Source organism: Pristiophorus japonicus, chromosome 8, assembly GCF_044704955.1.
Source record: "Pristiophorus japonicus isolate sPriJap1 chromosome 8, sPriJap1.hap1, whole genome shotgun sequence".
Lineage (NCBI taxonomy): Eukaryota > Metazoa > Chordata > Chondrichthyes > Pristiophoridae > Pristiophorus > Pristiophorus japonicus.
In genome coordinates this window covers 193,137,261-193,159,347 of record NC_091984.1, presented here as the reverse complement: position 1 = coordinate 193,159,347, position 22,087 = coordinate 193,137,261, and positions in this window count along the sequence as shown.

The following is a 22,087-nucleotide window of genomic DNA, read 5'->3' as shown; positions in this document are numbered from 1 at the left end:
GATCTGCTGGGCAGTGGCGGGTGATTGCTCACTCTCAAATGCTTCCATAACCGTGGCTAGATGTGCGGGCTGCGCTATTTCCACCCCCGTGGTGGACAATGGCAGCCTACTGAGAGCATCGGCGCAGTTTTCTGTGCTTGGCCTGTGGCGGATGGCCCAGTTGTATGCGGACAAAGTGAGCGCCCATCTATGGATGCGGGCCGATGCGTTGGTATTAATCCCTTTACTCTTGGAAAACAGGGATATAAGTGGCTTATGGTCAGTTTCCAATTCGAATTTTAGCCCAAACAGGTATTGATGCAATTTTTTCTTTACCCTATAGACACACGCTAATGCTTCTTTCTCAATCATGCTGTAGGCTCTCTCAGTCTTAGACAGACTCCTGGGTGCATAAGCAACTGGTTGCAGTTTCCCAAAGTCATTAGTTTGTTGCAATACACACCCGACGCCATATGACGACGCATCACATGCTAGTACCAAACGCTTACATGGATCATATAACAAAAGCAATTTGTTTGAGCATAACAATTTTCTCGCTTTTACAAAGGCATTTTCTTGGCTTTTGCCCCTAACCCATTCGTCCCCTTTTCATAGTAAGACATGCAGTGGTTCTAACAGTGTGCTGAGACCCGGTAAGAAGTTATCAAAGTAGATCAGGAGTTCCAGAAATGACTGCAGCTCGGTCACGTTCTGTGGCCTCGGTGCGTTCTCGATTGCCTCCATCATCGCGTTGGTGGGCCTGATGCCATCCGCCGCAATCCTCCTTCCCAGGAACTTCACTTCAGGCGCCAGGAAAGCGCACTTCGAGCGTTTTAACGTGAGCCCCACGCGGTTGAATCGACTAAGAACCTCCTTCAGGTTCTGCAGATGCTCGACGGGTTTCGATCTGTGACCAAGATGTCTTCCTGAAAGACCATGGTGTGGGAGATCGACTTCAGTAAATTTTCCTTGTTTCTCTGGAATATCGCCGCCGCTGAACGGATCCCAAACGGGCAACTGTTATAAACAAAAATACCGTTGTGCGTGTTGATACAGGTGAGGGCCTTCGATGATTTCTCCAGTTCCTGCATCATGTAGGCTGAAGTCAGATCCAGCTTTGTGAACGTCTTTCCTCCCGCCAACGTTGCAAAGAGTTCTTTGGCCTTTGGTCGTTGGTATTGGTCCTGCAGGGAGAAACGATTGATAGTTACTTTGTAATCGCCCCAGGTTCTGACGGTGCCGTCTCCCTTGAGGACTAGGACGATAGGACTGGCCCACACGCTGAACTCGATCAGTGAAATGATGCCCTCTCTTTGTAGTCGGTCTAGCTCGATCTCCACCCTTTCTCTCATCGTGTACGGTACTGCTCTTGCCTTGTGATGGATGGGTCGCGCCCCCGGAATTAGGTGGATCTGCACTTTTGCTCCTTGGAATTTCCCGATGCCTGGTTCGATCAGCGAAGGAAATTTGTTTAAGACCTGGGCACACGAAGTGTCGTCAGCGGGTGCTAGAGCTCGAATGTCGTCCCAGTTCCAGCGTATCTTTTCCAACCAGCTCCTGCCGAGCAGCGTGGAACCATCGCCCGGTACCACCCAGAGTGGTAGCTTGTGCACCGCTCCATCGTAGGATGCCTTTACGGTAGCACTGCCGATTACAGGAATCAGTTCTTTTGTGTAAGTTCTTAATTTCATGCCAACTGGAGTTAAGACTGGCCTGGAGGCCTTGTTGCACCACAATTTTTCGAAAGTCTTTTTGCCCATGTTGGACTGGCTCGCGCCCGTGTCCAGCTCCATTGACACCGAGAGTCCATTTAGTTCAACATTCAACATTATCGGGGGACAATTCGTGGTGAATGTGTGCATCCCATGTACCTCTGTCTTCTTGGCCTGAGGCTCTGGTTCGTCGTGATCCTCCGTGGATCTGTCCTCCTCTGCAACATGGTGGTTTGCAGGTTTAACAGGATTGCAGCTTGCCTGCACATATGTTGGAGGTGTCCTATTGTTCCACAGTTCTTGCAAACGTACCCTTTGGATCGGCATGAATGGAAACGATGATCACCCCCGCAGCGCCAACAAGGTGTTAATGACCTTGCATTCATCACCCTTGATGGTGGACTCTGAGATATCTGCGGACGTGCTGCTTCAGGTGACCTGCCCTGTACGTTACGATTCGAAGACAACATCACTTTGTTCACAATACTTGTAGCAGCACTTGTGTGCTGAGAGATTTGCTTCGTATTGTCACTGGTGGCAATGACCGCCTGGGCTATCGCTATGGCCTTACTCGAGGTTGGGGTTTCTACAGTCAAAAGTTTGTGAAGTATGGTTTCGTGGCCAATGCCAGTACGAAAAAGTCTCTGAGTATGTGCTCCAAATGTCCTTCAAAATCACAATGTCCTGCAAGGCGTCTTAGCTCGGCGACATAACTCGCCACTTCCTGGCCTTCACATTTTTTGTAGGTGTAGAATCGGTACCTCGCCATCAGAATGCTTTCCTTTGGATTCAAATGCTCTCAGACCAGTGTGCACAAATCGTCGTACAATTTCTCCCTGGGTTTCGCTGGAGTGAGCAGATTCTTATGAGGCCATACGTTGGTGCCCCACAGATGGTGAGGAGGATCGCCCTTCGTTTGGCAGCGCTCTCTTCTGCATTTAGCTCATTGGCTACGAAGTATTGGTCAAGTCGCTCCACAAAAGTTTCCCAATCATCTCCCTCCGAGAATTTCTCCAGGATGCCCACTGTTCTCTGCATCTTTGGGTGCGCTATCTGTATCTCGTCGCCAGTTGTTATGTATGGAGAAAGAGTCAGACTGAACACTGTGAGCTCAAAGTAAAGTGTGACCGTAGTCTTTTATTGCAGGTCTCCAGAGTGCCTCTCCAACCTGTGAGGCCTCCTTAAATACCTGTGCTCCCAAGGGATTATGGGAACCCTTGGGACTCCAGGGGATGAGCCCTCTAGTGGCTGAACAGAGTAAATACAAGTTTACATATATAACAATCTGGTCATTATCACATTGCTGTTTGGGGAAGCTTGCTGTGTGCATTCCTACATTACAAAAGTGACTGCACTGCAAAAGTAATTAATTGGCTGTAACTCGCTTTGAGCTGTCTGGTGGTCATGGAAGGCGTTATATAAATGCAAGTCTTTTATTCTTCTTTATGATAGTTTACTGGGCAGGGAATGGAACATGTGTGGAGATGACTGTTGTGCATTGGATGTTTCAGGTACTTAAATGAATATGTTATCTATTGTAGCCTACCTTTACACTCCAGCTGAGCGACGGGGTTGGTTGGGCAGACATATCTTCTGGCTCTTAGTCAATGTTGTATTCTGGCAATGATTAATGTGGCTCGTCTTTTCCTGCTGCCCTATGGCAAGTCCCCATTGTTGAGTGAAATTTGTGTTGCTGCATGTTTTCCATGGGGAAATAGAAGAACTGAATAGTTCATGAAAGTAAGTCAACTGTGGCATGCAGGCTGGTAGATTTGCTATACAACGGATATGGTTTGGAAGAACTCTTTTTAACTCAAAGTTCAAGGTAACTGTTACCTTGACAGCCACTGACAGAGCAATCCCCAGCATGGAAATGGTTTGCAGGACAATGCTTAGTTCTGGAACAGCTTCCTTGGGGAATTGTTGGTCACTGTCTGCAGGTGGTTTCCCCGCTGTCCAGGTACAAATGTCTGGCCTTGTACACGCAGCTGGCAGCATAAAGGGGGTTTCTAACTAAGTGCAGTAGGTGTCAATGTACATGTTGTGCACATATCAGTATTTCGCCAGGGGAGGGCTTTATGTTAGGATCACCCACATAGACAGCACATTCTGAAATATCCTGGCCTGTGGAATTATGTGGTGCACCGGATTGGACACTGGCTTTTCACCTATGATGTCAGTGCTCAATTCCAGCCCACACTGCTGGGATGAAAATCTCTTCTGTACGGTCCTATATGTAATGAGTTTGGACAGTCTCAATCCAGTTTCCTTGTGGGCTTGGGCCTTCACACAAAACAGTCCCTAACTCTGCACCAATTGGCAATCACACTCAGACAGGCTGGTTGTGTGGGAAATGGAAAAAACGTCACTCTGGTGCAGCAGAAATGTCTTCTGAGAAACTGAAGTACTTTCTTGGATCAGAGTATAGGAAACTTTACTTTGGAACTTGATGTGTAATATCTCATCTGAGAATTATTCGTGCTGACCCTAAGTGCCTGAATTGGGAAAAGTTCCTCCCCCATCCTGAGCATCCTGCACCTTGATGAGCACAAAAACAAAAGAAAGTTGGAAAGAAGGTCCCCGAGTAAAGAGGCTGAGGCAATAGGCGGAGTTCAGCTTTAAGGAGCTGAAATGGCTTCTGGGACTAAGCAGCAAAATTCAAAAGCTGATAAATAAATACCCACCTCCTCACCGAAGAACCATTATTAAATAAGAAGCACAAAAATGTCAGCATGGAAACAGGCCATTCGGCCCAACTGATCTCATCACCATCGTCATCGGAATCGAGGAAGACTTGCTTCCACTCTAAAAGTGAGTTCTTAGGTGGCTGTCCAGTCCAATACGGGAATTACAGTCTTTGTCACAGGTGGGACAGACAGTGGTTGAGGGAAAGGGTGGGTGGGACTGATTTGCTGCACATTCCTTCTGCCGCCTGCGCTTGTTTTCTGCATGTTCTAGGCGACGAGACTCGAGGCGCTCAGCGCCTTCCTGGATGCTCTTCCTCAACTTAGGGCGGTCTTTGGCCAGGGACTTGCAAGTGTCAGTGGGGATGTTGCACTTTATCAAGGCGGCTTTGAGGGTGTCCTTGTAACATTTCCTCTGCCCACCTGAGGCTTGCTTGCCATGTAGGAGTTCCGAATAGAGCGCTTGCTTTGGGAGTCTTGTGTCAGACATGCAAACAATGTGGCCCGCCCAACAGAGCTGGTCGAATGTGATCAGTGGTTCGATGCTGAAGATATTGGCCTGATTGAGGACGCCAATGTTGGTGCACCTGACCTCCCAGGGGATTTGCAGGATCTTGCGGAGGCATCGTTGATGGTATTTCTCCAGCGATTTGAGGTGTCTACGGTATATGGTCCACATCTCTGAGCCATACAGGAGGGCAGGTATCACAGCCTGTAGACCATGAGCTTTGAGGGTCTGGTCTATGCTGGTTTTGTCTCACACAAGCCTACACCCACCCCTCTTCAACTAACCCTATCCACAGACCCTTCTATTCCTTTCTCCCTCATGTACTTATCTAGCCTCTGCTTAAATGCATTTATGCTAATCACCTCAACTACACTATTTAATATTGTTTAATTTCAGATCATAACTGTTATGTCTCAAATAAAGCAACCCGACTGAGTACTGTAGACTTGTGTAAGTGTGACCTTAATCTCTTTATTCTGACTCCAGAGTGCCAGCACAGCATGGGAGGCCTGCTTATATGCAGTGCTCCCAAAGGATGCTGGGATCCCTTGGGACTCCAACAGATGCACCCTCTGGTGGCGGTAGAATGCTGGTTCCAAAGTGCTGCATACATAACCTCACTCCGCTCCCCCCACCCCCCCCACCCCCCCCACCCCCAAAGTCAATAGTACACTTATTTACAGGGTGAAACGATCTGGAGCTTTTCACTCCCGAGTCGATCGTCTCAGTACAAACACTGGTGCAGGTGAGTTGGTTGGGCCTTCGCTGGGCTGCTGCTCAGCTGGCCTTGCTAGGCTGCTGGGGATGATGAGTTCAGCTTCGTGGTCAACCGTGATGTCAGTTGCCACTTGTGTGTGTATCGAAGTTGGTGGTGTCCTCTTCAGGTTGCTCGTGGGCTGTCTGTGAATCGCAATTTGGTTTGGTTCAAATGCTTTCTGCAAGATAGTCCATTTGCAAGTTTGACCTCAAACACCATACTCCTTTCTTTGGCTATGACAGTGCCAGCAAGCCATTTGGGACCATGTCCATAGTTTAGTACAAATACAGGGTCATTGACTTCAATATCACGTAACAAATTTTCGCCATCATGATACATGCTTTGTTGATGCCGCCTGCCCTCGACATGATCATGGCGATCAGGGTGGACTAGAGAGAGCCTTGTTTTGAGTGCCCTTTTCATGAGTAATTCGGCAGGGGGAACCCCGGTGAGCGAGTGGGGTCTTGTGCGGTAGTTGAGCAGGACTCGGGACAGGCGGGTCTGCAGGGAGCATTCCGACACGCGTTTCAAGCTTTGCTTGATGGTCTGGACTGCCCGTTCAGCCTGGCAAATGTGACTTGCTTGATCCCATTGCGGGTCATGAATTCCTTGAATTCAGCGCTGGTGAAGCACGGCCCATTGTCGCTGACAAGGACATCAGGCAGGCTGTGCGTGGCAAACATGGCTCGTAGGTTTTCGATGGTGGCAGTGGACGTGCTTACAGACATTATTACACATTCAATCCATTTTGAATAAGCATCCACAACAACTAAAAACATTTTGCCTAGAAACGGGCCCGCAAAGTCAACGTGGATCCTAGACCACGGTTTGGAGGGCCATGACCACAAACTTAGCGGTGCCTCCCTGGGTGCATTGCTCAGTTGAGAGAAAGTGTTGCATTGGCGCAAGCAAGACTTGAAATCTGAGGCGATGCCGGGCCATCACACATGGGATCTGGCTATAGCTTTCATCATTACTATGCCTGGGTGGGTACTGTGTAGGTCGCATGTGAACGTTTCCCTGTCTTTCTTAGGCAAAACCACGCGATTACCCCACAAAAGACAGTCCGCCTGTATGGACATTTCGGCTTTGTGCCTCTGGAATGGCTTGATCTCTTCATGCATCTCCGCTGGGATGCTGGACCAGTTCCCATGGAGGACATAATTTTTTACAAGGGACAGTAAAGGATCCTGGCTGGTCCAGGTCCTGATCTGGTGGGCCATAACAGATGACTTTTCGTTTTCAAATGCATCTATCACCAAGAGCAAGTCTGCAGGCTGTGCCATTCCACCCCGGTGGTGGGCAATGGTAGCCGACTGAGAGCATCAGTGCAGTCCTCTGGGCCTGACCTGTGGCGAATTACATAGTTATATGCAGACAGCGTGAGCGCCCATCTTTGGATGCGAGCAGAGGCATTGGTACCTTTGCTCTCTGAGAATAGCGATATGAGCGGCTTATGGTCAGTTTCTAACTCGAACTTAAGCCCAAACAGATACTGGTGCATTTTTTTCACCACGTAAATACATGCCAGAGTTTTTTTTTCAATCATGCTGTAGGCCCTTTCAGCCTTGGACAAACTCCTGGACCCATAAGCGACTGGTTGCAATGTTCCCGATTCGTTTGCTTGTTATAACACACACCCGACCCCGTACGAAGACGCATCACAAGCTAGCACTAAACGTTTACATGGGTCATACAGAACAAGCAGTTTGTTGGAACATAATAGATTTCTGGCTTTCTCAAAAGCAGTCTCTTGTGATTTCCCCCATACCCAGTCATCTCCCTTGCATAGCAACATGTGTAGAGGTTCTAGCAAGGTGCTTAACCCGGGTGGGAAATTACCAAAATAATTGAGGAGTCCCAGGAATGACCGCAGCTCCGTCACGTTCTGTGGTCTCGGCGTGTACTTGATGGCCTCCGTCTTGACGTCGGTGGGTCTGATGCCGTCTGCTTTCCGTCCGTTTTCTTAAGAACTCGACCTCTGGCACCAGGAAAACACACTTCGAGCATTTCAACCTGAGTCCCACACGATCTAGCCGACTTAGAACCTCTTCCAGATTCTGCAAGTTCGATGGTGTCCCGACCTGTGACCAGTATGTCATCCTGGAAAACCACAGTGCGTGGACCCGACTTTAGCAGACTCTCCATGTTCCTTTGAAAAATAGCCGCGGCCGATCGAATCCCAAACGGGCATCTATTGTAGATGAACAGACCTTTGTGCGTGTTGATGCAGGTGAGGCTTTTCGAAGATTCCGCTAGCTCCTGCGTCATGTAGGCCGAGGTCAGGTCCAACTTGGTGAATGTCGTCCCTCCTGCCAGCGTCGCAAATGGGTCATCTGTCTTGGGTAGCGGGTACTGGTCCTGCAGCGAAAAACAGTTAATCGTTACTTTATAGTCCCCGCAAATTCTGACCGTGCCATCGCCCTTGAGAACCGGAACAATCGGACTGGCCCACTCATTGAACTCAACCGGCGCGATGGTGCCCTCTCATTGCAGCCTGTCTAGGTCGATCTCCACTTTCTCTCGCATCATGTATGGCACTGCACGTGCCTTGTGGTGGATGGGTCGTGTACCGGGAACCAAGTGGATCTGCACCTTTGCCCCAGAGAAATTTCCAATGCCTGGCTCAAATAACGACGGGATCTTGCTCAAAACCTGGGCACATGAGGTATCGTCGACGGACGAAAGTGCTTGGATGTCATCCCAGTTCCAGCAGATTTTTCCCAGCCAGCTTCTGCCAAACAGTGTGGGGCCATCTTCTGATACAATCCATTGTGGGAGTTCGTGCACCGTTCCATCATAGGAGACCTTTACTGCTGCACTGCCAATTACAGGGATCAGCTCTTTAGTGTAAGTTCTCAGCTTGGTGTGAATAGGGCTCAGCTTGGGTCTTCGTGCCTTTTTGCACCACAGCCTCTCAAAGGCATTTTTGCTCATGATAGACTGACTTGCAACCTTGTCCAATTCCATGCATACTGGAATTCCATTCAGTTCAACTTTTAACATGATCGGTGGACATTTCGTGGTGAAGATGTGAACATTTCGAGTTTCTAGTTCAGTTTGATCCGCCATGGATCGGTCTTCCTCTGCAACGTGGTGGTTTGTAGGGTTTGCAGCTCATCTGCATATTCGCTGGAGGTGTCCCATTGTTCCACAGCCTTTGCACGCATAGTGTTTGAAGTGGCATTGATAGGCTCGATGATCACCTCTGCAGCACCAACAGGATGTCAATTGCCTCACATTAATGCTTGATGGCGGACTCTGGGTCATCTGAGGTGTATGTTCTGCCATATGCATTCCTGCCTGAAAACGAATTTACTTTGTGTACAGTACTTGCCGATGCATCTTTATGCTGTGAAATTTGTTTGCTGTTATCGCTGGTGGACCATGAATGCCTGGGCTATCGTTATGGCTTTGCTCAAGTCAATAGTTTGCAAAGGATAGCCTCATGGCCAATGCCAATCACAAAAAAGTCTCTCAGCATTTGCTCCAGGAATCCATCGAATTCTAAATTTCCTGCAAAGCATCTTAGTTCGATGACGTAGCTCGCCACTTCCTGGCCTTCAGATCGTTGACATGTATAAAATCGGCCATCAGAATGCTCTCCTTCGGATTTAGGTGCTCCCGGACCAGCGTACACAGTTCTTCATACGATTTGGTTGTTGGTTTCACCGGAGCAAGAAGATTCTTCACGAGGCCATAGGTTGTTGCCCTGCAGACGGTGAGGAGGATCACCCTTCGTTTGGCAGCGGTCACATTCCCTTTCAACTCGTTGGCCACGACGTATTGGTCGAGTCGCTGATGACGAAGGTGACGAAGGCTTCCCAATCGTTACCTTCTGAGAATTTCTCTAGGATACCAACAGTTCTCTGCATTTTCGCGTGATGGTTCGTTATCTACTACTCGTCGCCAGTTGTTATAGAAACATAGAAACATAGAAAATAGGTGCAGGAGCAGGCCATTCAGCCCTTCTAGCCTGCACCGCCATTCAATGAGTTCATGGCTGAACATGCAACTTCAGTACCCCCTTCCTGCTTTCACGCCATACCCCTTGATCCCCCGAGTTGTAAGGACTTCATCTAACTCCCTTTTGAATATATTTAGTGAATTGGCCTCAACTACTTTCTGTGGTAGAGAATTCCACAGGTTCACCACTCTCTGGGTGAAGAAGTTTCTCCTTATCCTAAATGGCTTACCCCTTATCCTTAGACTGTGACCTCTGGTTCTGGACTTCCCCAACATTGGGAACATTCTTCCTGCATCCAACCTGTCCAAACCCGTCAGAATTTTAAACGTTTCTATGAGGTCCCCTCTCACTCTTCTGAACTCCAGTGAATACAAGCCCAGTTGATCCAGTCTTTCTTGATAGGTTAGTCCCACCATCCCGGGAATCAGTCTGGTGAATCTTCGCTGCACTCCCTCAATAGCAAGAATGTCCTTCCTCAAGTTAGGAGACCAAAACTGTACACAATACTCCAGGTGTGGCCTCACCAAGGCCCTGTACAACTGTAGCAACACCTCCCTGCCCCTGTACTCAAATCCCCTCGCTATGAAGGCCAACATGCCATTTGCTTTCTTAACCGCCTGCTGTACCTGCATGCCAACCTTCAATGACTGATGTACCATGACACCCAGGTCTCGTTGCACCTTCCCTTTTCCTAATCTGTCACCATTCAGATAATAGTCTGTCTCTCTGTTTTTACCACCAAAGTGGATAACCTCACATTTATCCACATTATACTTCATCTGCCACGCATTTGCCCACTCACCTAACCTATCCAAGTCATTCTGCAGCCTCATAGCATCCTCCTCGCAGCTCACACTGCCACCCAACTTAGTGTCATCCGCAAATTTGGAGATACTACATTTAATCCCCTCGTCTAAATCATTAATGTACAATGTAAACAACTGGGACCCCAGCACAGAACCCTGCGGTACCCCACTAGTCACTGCCTACCATTCTGAAAAGGACCCATTTATTCCAACTCTCTGCTTCCTGTCTGCCAACCAGTTCTCGATCCACGTCAGTACATTACCCCCAATGCTATGTGCTTTAATTTTGCACATTAATCTCTTGTGTGGGACCTTGTCAAAAGCCTTTTGAAAGTCCAAATATTACCACATCCACTGGTTCTCCCTTGTCCACTCTATTAGTTACATCCTCAAAAAATTCTAGGAGATTTGTCAAGCATGATTTCTCTTTCATAAATCCATGCTGACTAGGACCGATCCTGTCACTGCTTTCCAAATGCGCTGCTATTTCATCTTTAATAATTGATTCCAACATTTTCCCCACCACAGGTGCTATAGTCATCATCATCATAGGTGGTCCTCGAAACAAGGATGACTTGCTTCCATGCCAAAAAAAAAGGATGAGTTCACAGGTGTTTCAATGAAGGAGCTGAACTATATCGTGAAGGGTGGAAGATGCCTGCGCGTGGATTTTTTTAACGTGGGGTGGCCGTTGCACAGCAGCCACCACAGAGCTAGATCTTGGTCCAGTGGCAAGGATTATCCAAGATGACTGGAGACCAGCTCTGCTGCATGGACCTAGTGCGCGCACATATCGCACTGTGGGCTGGTCCGTGCTGCCGCTCGACCCCTGGCCTCGAACTCGCGCCTCCCCTGGGCCCTGATCATGTCCCTCCACAGTCTCCCGCCACTCCTTCGTCCCGACCTCGCCATTCCTGCTGGATCTGCCCACGCTCCAATCACCGACTTGGATCTTGATGATGTCACTCTTCACAGCCCTGTTGCACCAGCTCGCGCTGTACCTTGTAGTGGCCTCCACGCTGCTCCATGGCCGTCGCTCGCCAGGTCTTTTAAGGCCCCGACCTGCCGCTGATGTTCCCTCGCAGGTCGGGGCCTCCACGTTTAGAGCACGTTACTGACTCACAGGCTCTTTTTGTATTGCTGAGTCAGAATAGGTCAACTAGTATGAACAAATATTCGTCTTATGATCTTGTTAACTGCCATCAAACCAAATACAAGAATATTATTCTAACCTGTAAACCACTTAAAATAGCATGTAGATAGACGGGGTGTCGTGGGGGCGGGGTGGAGCCGGGGCAGTGGGGATGTGGGTGTGGAATGACTCTGGATGCTATGGAATAGGTTTGCAACTTGCTGCCTGGGTGTTAAACATTGCAGTTCGGCTTCCCGTTATCGACACATAACTGCCTGATTTTCATTTGCATTGTATCAGTTTTAATGCCCGGTGTAATGTAAGCATGCTCACGGGCTTGTGGAGCTGTTGCACTGTGAGTGGCTTAGCCAGTCACGTGAGGTTCACAAGACTCAATAAAACCCCAGTTAATTGAATTCAGGTTCCCCAAGATGAGGCATGCAGTTGTGAGCCCGGTGGATGAATTGGCAGTGTTCAGTTTGATTGTTAAACCTTTGCTATATAAACCAGCTAGTTCTTTACAGAAAATGTGTAGCTATAAATTCTTAATCAAAGAAACCATGAAGCAAATACACTACACCCGGGGAGCAAGTTGAAAACATACCCCTATGTATTGCAACAATGCAAACGTATTTAAAAAAAAATGTGCTTCTGATGTGGCTACATATCGTGACCAAAGCAATTCTTGCCCCATGGTTAGAGCTAGAATTTGTGACACCTCTGTTTGGATCCAAGTGCAAGCTTTACCCAGCTGATGCACATCTTTCTAAAGAGGAGACATGGCTGACATAATGGAATGCTGATTTAATAAATACAACCAGAAGTCCTTTTTCCTACTATCATTTCTATTAATAGAATACTAATGAGGAATGAAGCAACTTTCTCTCAAAAATGCCAATAGGTAATAATAGTCTTCAGAGCATACAATTAATAGATTTAGTTGTAGAGCTGTATTCTCATTTTATTTTGCTTTGGAATTATTATTAATAAAATCTAATTTCTAATAATGGCAACCAAAAGGATCAGGCATCAAGAAATATTTATTAGAATGTAAGTAGAGTGTCATAATTGGAGCAAGGAAATAAATAGAACACCCATAATTTCTGTTGATAGCGCAATCAGTAACACAAGCAATTACAATAATGAATCTTTGAAAAATTATACTGGATTATTAAACAAACTGGCTACAAAAAATTTTCATAATGCAAAGCTTAAAAAACAAAGAAAATTATTTCAAATAAATGTAGCATAAAATAATAAAGTAATGAGTGGATGCCGATTGTAAACATGAAGCCTGTTTGGGATAAAACTCATTAACAGGCCAGTTTGTATGTGCATGTTTGGTCCCCGTTGTGATACTGTACAAATATTTGGAATGGATCAACTTCAGAAGGTGCATAGGCGCACTTCAGGCACAAAAACAGGGAAACAAAGCGTGCACATGCAATTTTAATGTCTATGAGCCAAGGTCTGCAAGAATTCCCTTGGTTGTGGGCAGAGAGCAGTGCACAGTGATGCCAGAGGTTACTGACCTACAGATTAAAATATCCAGTAAAGCAAAAGAGAGACCAGAGAGACTCCAAGTTAAATAAATTATCAAAGCAATTGAGATTAACTTTAGTTAAGACTCTATAACCAGACCTTGTTTATCAGAAACATTTATTAAAAATGTTGTAGAATTTGGTTTAAATAACGGGTAGGAAAGTTACATCGAAAAACACTTTGTGTTGAAGTCTTTTATTTATTGCGAGACAATTCATTTTTAAGAACTTAAAAACATGAGAAAGCATGGAACAATACACAGCCGTAGAATTGCCAAGCTTTCCAAGTACAAAAATAGAGTTCTCTTCTATGGGTTACCATAAATTATGGGCATTTTTCTTGACTTTGAACAAATTGCTAATGTTATGCATATGTTCTTTGCCTTGCCCTGAAAGGTCACATTTCAGTTCTGAGAGTTCAGACTACTATTTATTGATTTCCCCCTCCCCTGTTATACCTCAAAAATAGCAATTTAAAAAAAATCTATACTGTAACAGCTCACTTTCTGCAGTCTTATTCAATGCTTGATTACTATATTTTTATGTAATTTGGATTTCTGAACTTTTCGCAAGTAAAATACAAAATTGACTGATTTGAAAAGTAAAACTTGCCTCGAAATGGGAACTGCAACAGCGATTTCTTTCAAACATATGTGATCTTGGCTCACACTATATTTTATCGAAAGTCAGAGAGGTCATTATTAGTGTCCGTATACAGCTAAGCACACCGCTGTCAAAATGAAAATGTCTGGTGTATAGAGTGGTAGTTTACATGGTGGTTCATGCCTCCATCAAACTACCAGCAAAAAGTATCCTGTCAGGGAAAAAGTTGGATAATTCCTTTAAAAACATCTACTCCCCGGCCCCTTCCCAATACACACACACACACACACACCTGAATCATGTGATGGCTTGGTTGTAAAATGCACCACTTGATGTGGAGCTGGGCTTTACGGTTCCAGGTTCAATCTGTCACCTGTACTGTGTTAGTGGATCTGGGTTGGGATGGTGGGATGGCAACAGGGGTTTACAACTAGCACTGCATCGCTGGGCTGGGAGGATACCAGCCAGTGACCAATGCTGAAAGCTTTCAGGCGCAATAGTCATCATCATAGGCAGTCCCTCGAAACAAGGATGACTTGCTTCCACGCCGAAAACGGATGAGTTCACAGATGTTTCAATGATATTCCAGATCCCAAACTACATTCTGAAGGGTGGAAGATGCCTGTGCGTGGATTTTTTTAACGTGTGGTGGCCGTTGCACACCAGCCACCACACGGGCTTGACAGAGCTAGGTCTTGGTCCACTGGCAAGGATTAACCAAGACGACTGGAGACCAGCTCTGCTGCATGGACCTAGTGCGCACACATATTGCAGTGTGGGCTGGCCCGTGCTGCCCCTGGGCCCTCGCCTCTCCTGGGCCCCGATCACATCCCTCTACGAACTCTTGCCGCTCTTTCATCCCGAACTCACCGCTCCTGCTGCGCCTGCCTGCACTGCAATCAGCCGTCACTCTCCTGCAGCAGCACGCGCTACTCCCTGCAGTGGTATGCCACCACACGCTGCTCCCTCTAATGGCCCCGGCCTGCTGATGGTCTTGCAGGCCGACACCGTGCCAATTTATTACTACATGTACAGTAGTGATGCATGATTGAACAGTCCACAGATACTTGCTGTCCAGGTTCACATACAACAATTGCCATTTGGGTGAATTACCAGAAGTGGAGAGGCCCTGGTAGAACCATGCTCCAGCACAACTCAGTCCCTCAGGGAAAAATTGGAGGGGAATTCACTCCCAACAAGTCTATTTAACATGTATATTGTTTTTTTAAAAAGGCGTAAATAAATTGCTTCATTATATTTTTTGTGGATTTTGAGCTGTTTCAACACAAGTGTCAATCTGAAGCCTTACTCTAATCGTGGTCTGGTAAATCTGAAATTGAGAGAAAAGAAAAAAAAATAAACTCAACTTTTTAAAAACAAATCTAATGTTATATAAATCGAGTATACATCAGGGACTGGTGTTTATGGATAATAAGCCACTTAAACTCACGGCCCAACACTGATTTCTGCATGACTGATAAAAGCATGCTTTGTGCCAGCATAATGTTCCTATAAGTGCTTCAAGGGGTAATTCAGCCCCTGTATATTTAACAGTGCCCCTCTATTCAGTCTCGCAGGTCGGGGCCTCCACGCTGCTCCCAGGCCGCTGCTCGGCGCTCCTTTTGAGACCATCAGCGGCAGGTCGGGGCCATAAAAGGAGCAGTGAGCAGCGGTCTGGGAGTGGCGTGGAGGCATGGCACCTCAGGGAGCAGCACGAGCTGCGACAGCAGTGAAGAGTGACGTCAGCAAGACCCAGATTGGTGATTGGAGCAGATACAGCAGGAGCGACGAGATTGGGGTGAAGGAAATGTGAGAAACTGTGGAGGGATGTGACAGGGGCCACCCTCAGGGGAGGTGTGAGTTCGGGGCCAGGGGCCCTGGGGCAGCACGGGCCAGCCCACACTGCGATATGTGTGCGCACTGGGTCCGTGCAGCAGAGCAGGTCTCCAGTAGTATTGGGTAATCCTTGCAACTGGACCAAGGCCTAGCTCTGTCAAGCCCGTGTGGTGGCTGGTGTGCAACGGCCACCACACGTTAAAAAAATCCATGCACAGGCATCTTCCACCCTTCAGGATGTAGTTTGGCTTCTTCTTTCGAAACACCTGTGAACTCATCCTTTTTTTTTGCGTGGAAGCAAGTCATCCTCGTTTCGAGGGACCACCTATGATGATGATGATGTATTCAGTCATTTCATCTGGTGCATTTGCATCTCTATGTCTCACTACAGGTATTAATAATGGTAGGATAGTAGGATGGTAACCACCTATGCCCTTCATGTTACTGGCAATATAACTTATAATTTTCTTCATAAATGGGAGGTTCATAAGTTTATAGATCAGAAGTTAACCAGCACACTGAATACTGAACATTTGCAAGATTTAATCAGCATAATCTTGCCTCCAAGAGAGATGAAGCATCAACAATGTTTCTGATATTATACTGTGTGCATCTTGTGCTGTATTAAGCTTTTAGCACACATCAGTTCGTCAAAGCTTTAGAAAAAATGCTGTGATGCTTTCAACAAACAAATTCAACTCTATGCACACAGATATATAAACTCAATATGCATACAGTGTGCAACTAAGGCCTTTTCAAACCGTGTGATTGGGAACAAATGAACACTCTCTCACATGCTTAATAAATCCCAGCATTAAACTGGGTCATTGTTCTTTGACTACAGTCTCCTGTGTACATTGCTTGCTGCTGGACACTGTTTTATCCATTTTGCAGGATGCTCAGTGTTCAGCGTTTCACTGGGGAATATGGGATTTCAATTCATACATTATTGATAGCAAATTAATGGACATGGACAGGATTAGCACTGGCAGCGCTCACTCACTGGCGTTTGCAGAGAAATTGCATTTCATCTGTTTTCAGTCTTCTCCTATTGCCTCACCTAGCCCCCCCAACCCTCCCCTCCCACCCCCCCCCACCCCACCCCACACCCCACCTCCCACTTCACTCCATCCCACCCCCACTATCCCCCACCCCACCCCCACTACCACCCCCACTTCACACAACCCCACACCACCCCCACACCACACACCATCCCACCCCACACCCCAAACCTCCCCACCCCTCCCCCCTCCCCCATCCTCCCACCTCCCCCCACCCCACAAAAAAACTGTTTATTTTAACTTTGCATTAATTGGTATCACGAAATGAGAAATGTTTCCTAACCGTTGACTTTTGAAGGACTTATTCAACTTTTCTGAATGAATGAATGAATAAATGACAGGACTAAATTGGAATAAGAACCGATACAACAGTTACGCTTTATGTGTCTCCAACTGCAATTTTCAGAGGTAATGCCTCCCCATATATTGAGCGATAGCAGAGAACAATTGTAAAAACAAAAATCAACCCAAATCAACTTAGGACATCTTTAATGGAATGACAAGCACATGACATCCCTTATCACCATTTACAGTTTGCATGACGGAATTTGATTCCACTTCGGTCAGAAAAGGGTGAGACGAGAACGTTAACATTTCGTACCCATCTTTTCAAGAAGGATGAAAATTTGACCATTTTTTTCCGTGGATCATTTTTACTCTGCAAGGCTCTCTTGGTTCTTACAGAGGTTATTATTTACTCTCAATAACAAAGAAGAGAACAATTTAGTTATCAAAAAAGCAGACCAGATCAAATACTGACATTTTTTTGGGTTGCCTTGTTATGATTATATAAGAAACCCATTCATATACTGCTAATAATACCTTAATAATAATCAGCAAGGAAGCAAGTCACAATGTACTTGTGTATCTCAGCTCTCTTTTTCTTCCAATCAGTAATATTTCTGGCAAGTAAAACTAATATCACAAGGATAATATTACCTCCTTTTCGATAAAAATCCATCTCCATTTATTCTCAACTATGCAGCTTTATTTTAATGCCATGAACAATTATAAAGTTTAAAGCCGAAAATGACAGAATGTCTGAGCTTTTATGAGAATCTATTTCATCTTCATTTATCTGATCGGTCGAGAATTGAGAAAGTCCCAACTAAAAAAGGTTGGAGAAACATAATAGCTGCTAAGATTAGGAACTGATACTGAATATCATAGTATAGGTAGACTAATGGAAAAGTGCTGTCCCATGTGATAACCCTCTTGACATGTTGCTGCATTGAATGGCTTCCAAGACGACCAGCATATCGACACAAAGAAAGTTTTAATCTTCAAGTGCTTAAAAAAAGCATTATTGTATGTGATTGATAAGCATGAGAAGGTCAAAGTTATTTTGGAATAAAGGTTTTGCACAATAAAAATACAGTACCGATAACATCTTTGTCCTACTTTTTCTTTGTGATTGCCATTACAATTTTGCGTAGCATGATTTCTCAAAGGAAAAACATGCTGACACAACATGGGTGCACATTCAGTTCTTGAGTGCTTAAAGAGCATATCTGATATGTGAGACAGAACCCAGGAACAACATTATATCACGATACCTACAGTATCCATGTATCATAAACCAAATTTAACATAAATTGTGACTAGAATAAACTGTGTGCAAGTCACATTTATATTAATATTGTGATAGGGATGTGCGTGGAGACATCTGTGACTATGTACTGTATCCAGCCATTTATTATTCATAATAATAAATAATAATTTAAGGGTTATAGATTTATTTTTCTAAAGGCTCAGCCATTTTATTTTTCGGTTTCTTTATTTTTCATTGAAAATGAGACTTTTACAGTTAAGACGGAAAAAATTTATATTTACAAGGCACATTTCACATCCTCAGGAGCGTCAAAGCACTTCACAGCCACTGAAATGCTTCAGATGTGCAGTCACTGTTGTTATGTTGGCCAACGTGGCAGCTATTTCACACGCAGGAAGGGTTCAAAGACAGCAAATTAGATAAATGACCAGTTTAAAAATAAAACAGGTATCAACATTTGAACAACTTGGGTCTTATTTATCTTTAAACTGTCAATTTGTCCCAAAAGCAGCAAAACAACACATTCACAAAATATCTGCAAGAGACACAATCAACGTGATGGCCACAGGAGGTATGTTTTAGAAATTTGTTATGGTGCATACAAACGTACGAAAATGTCAAACAAGAAAAGACCAGCTGGTCCATCTAGCCTGTCCCATACAGTCGTGATGCTTAATGCATCACAATACAGATACTCGCAGTCCCCAGCCCCATCCCTCTCTGACCGCACTAGGCGATCAAAACTAGTAGAGGAGGTCATGTTGACCCTGACATACGTTACAGGACAGCTACTTCTCCGCCCCAACCAGAAACAGATCGCCCTCTTGCCTAATGGATTAGTGTTCACTGCACAAGCCGGCAAACTGTTCCACAGGTCCACTATTCTCTGGGAAGAGCAGAACCGTCTAACATCCAACCTAGTTCTGCCCTGACATAACTTGTAACTGTGACCCCTGGTCCTCCTTAACCTATCCAGTTCAAATCATTGCTCCACATAAACACAATCTGGTCCCTTCCTTATTTTGCAAACCTCGATCAAACCTTCTGAATCCACGTTGCTCTAAAGTATATAGACGCAGTTCTTCAAGGCTATCCGGGTAACTACGGAGTTTTAAATGGGAAATCCATCTTGTATCATTCCGCTATACCTTTTTCAAAGCCTCAATATCGGCCACCATGGGCTCAATTTTCCCCAAAGCAATTTTTGATGCAGTTGAAGAATTACAAATACGCCAAATACACCAAAAAAAAGTGTTGTAAGTTTCCCCATTGGATCTCTTCATTTTGGCGTGGCCTAACCTGAGGAGGGTGGAGCCTTGATCTGCGCCCAAAAGATCGGGCTGCCATGGTAACCAGGGACACAATGCCTGCTGAGGCTGCATACAGCCATCTCCCAACACATTAAAAGAATTGAACAACACATAGCACCACTGTTATATATGTAAACTTGTATTTACTCTGTACAGCCACCAGAGGGCTCATCCCCTGGAGTCCCAAGGGATCTCATAATCCCTTGGGAGCACAGGTATTTAAGGAGGCCTCACAGTTGGTTGAGGCATTCTGGAGACCTGCAATAAAAGACTAAGGTCACACTTTACTTTGAGCTCACAGTGTTCAGTCTGACACTTTCTCCATACTTAACAACTGCTGACGAGATACAGACAGTGAACCCAAAGATGCAGAGAACAGTGGGCATTCTGGAGAAATTCTCGGCGGGAGATGATTGGTAACGTTTTGTGGAGCGATTCGACCAATACTTCGTAGCCAACGAGCTAGATGGAGAAGAGAACGTTGCCAAACGAAGGGCGATCCTCCTCACCGTCTGTGGGGCACCAATGTATGGCCTCATGCAGAATCTGCTTACTCCAGCGAAACCCACGGAGAAATCGTACAACGATTTGTGCACACTGGTCTGAGAACATTTGAACCCGAAGGAAAGCATTCTGATGGCGAGGTATCGGTTCTGCACCTACAGAAGGTCTGAAGGCCAGGAAGTGGCAAATTATGTCACCGAGCTAAGACGCCTTGCAGGACATTGCGAATTTGAAGGACATTTGGAACACATACTCAAAGACTTTTTTGTACTTGGCATTGGCCACGAAACCATACTTCGCAAACTTTTGACTGTTGAGACCCCAACCTTGAGTAAGGCCATAGCGATAGCCCAGGCGTTCATTGCCACCAGTGACAATACGAAACAAATCTATCAGCACACAAGTGCTGCTACAAATACTGTGAACAAAGTGATGTTGTTTTCAAATCGCAACATACAGGGCAGGTCACACATGCCTGCAGTTGCACACCCACAGATGTCTCAGAGTCCACCATCAAGGGTGATGAATGCAAGGCCATTAACACCTTGTTGGCGCTGCGGGGGTAATCATCGTTTCCATTCATGCCGATCCAAAGAGTACGTTTGCAAGGGCTGTGGAACAATAGGACACCTCCAACGCACGTGCAGGCAAGCTGCAAATCCTGTTAAACCTGCAAACCACCATGTTGCAGAGGAGGACAGATCCACGGAGGATCACGATGAACCAGAGCCTCAGATCAAGGAGGCAGAGGTACATGAGGTGCACACATTCACCACGAATTGTCCCCCGATAATGCTGAACGTTGAACTAAATGGACTCCCGGTTTCAATGGAGCTGGACACGGGCACGAGCCAGTCCACCATGGGCAAAAAGACTTTCGAGAAATTGTGGTGCAGCAAGGCCTCAAGGCCAGTCTTAACTCCAATTCGCATGAAACTAAGAACTTATACAAAAGAACTGATTCCCGTAATCGGCAGAGCTAACGTAAAGTCTCCTACGATGGAGCGGTGCACAAGCTACCACTCTGGGTGGTACCAGGCAATGGTCCCACGCTGCTCAGCAGGAGCTGGCTGGGAAAGATACACTGGAACTGGAATGACGTCTGAGCGCTATCACCCGCTGACGACACTTCGTGTGCCCAGGTCTTAAACAAGTTCCTGTCACTGTTCGAACCAGGCATCTGGAAATTCCAAGGAGCAAAAGTGCTGATCCACCTAATTCCGGGGACATGGCCCATCCATCACAAGGCAAGAGCAGTACCGTACATGATGATAGAGAGGGTGGAGATCAAGCTAGACCAGCTGCAACGAGAGGGCATCATCTCACCGATCGAGTTTAATGAGTGGGCCAGTCCTATTGTCCCAGTCCTCAAGGGAGACGGCCCCATCAGAATCTATGGTAATTACAAAGTAACTATCAATCGTTTCTCCCTGCAGGACCAATACCCACAACCAAAAGACAATGACCTCTTTGCATCGCTGGCGGGAGGAAAGATGTTTACGAAGCTGGATCTGACTTCAGCCTATATGACGCAGGGACTGGAGGAATCATCGAAGGGCCTCACCTGCATCAACACGCACAAGGGTCTTTTCACTCATAACAGATGGCCGTTTGGAATTCGATCAGCGGCGGCGATATTCCAGAGAAACATGGAAAGCTTATTGAAGTCGGTCCTGCGCACCGTGGTCTTCCAGGACGACATTTTGGTTACAGGTCGGGACACATTTGAGCATCTGCAGAACCTGGAGGAGGTTCTTAGTCGACTCAACCGCGTGGGGCTCAGGTTAAAACGCTCGAAGTGCGTTTTCCTGGTGCCCGAAGTGGAGTTTCTGGGGAGGAGGATCGCAGCGGATGGCATCAGGCCCACCGATTCGAAGACGGAGGCAATCGAGAATGCACCGAGGTCACAGAACGTGATGGAGCTGCGGTCGTTTCTAGGACTTCTGAACTACTTTGGTAACATCTTACCGGGTCTCAGCACACTGTCAGAACCACTGCATGTCTTACTGCATATAGGGGACGAATGGGTTTGGGGCAAAAGCCAAGAAAATGCCTTTGTAAAAGCGAGAAAATTGTTATTCTCAAACAAATTGCTTGTGTTGTATGATCCATGTAAGCGTTTGGTACGAGCATGT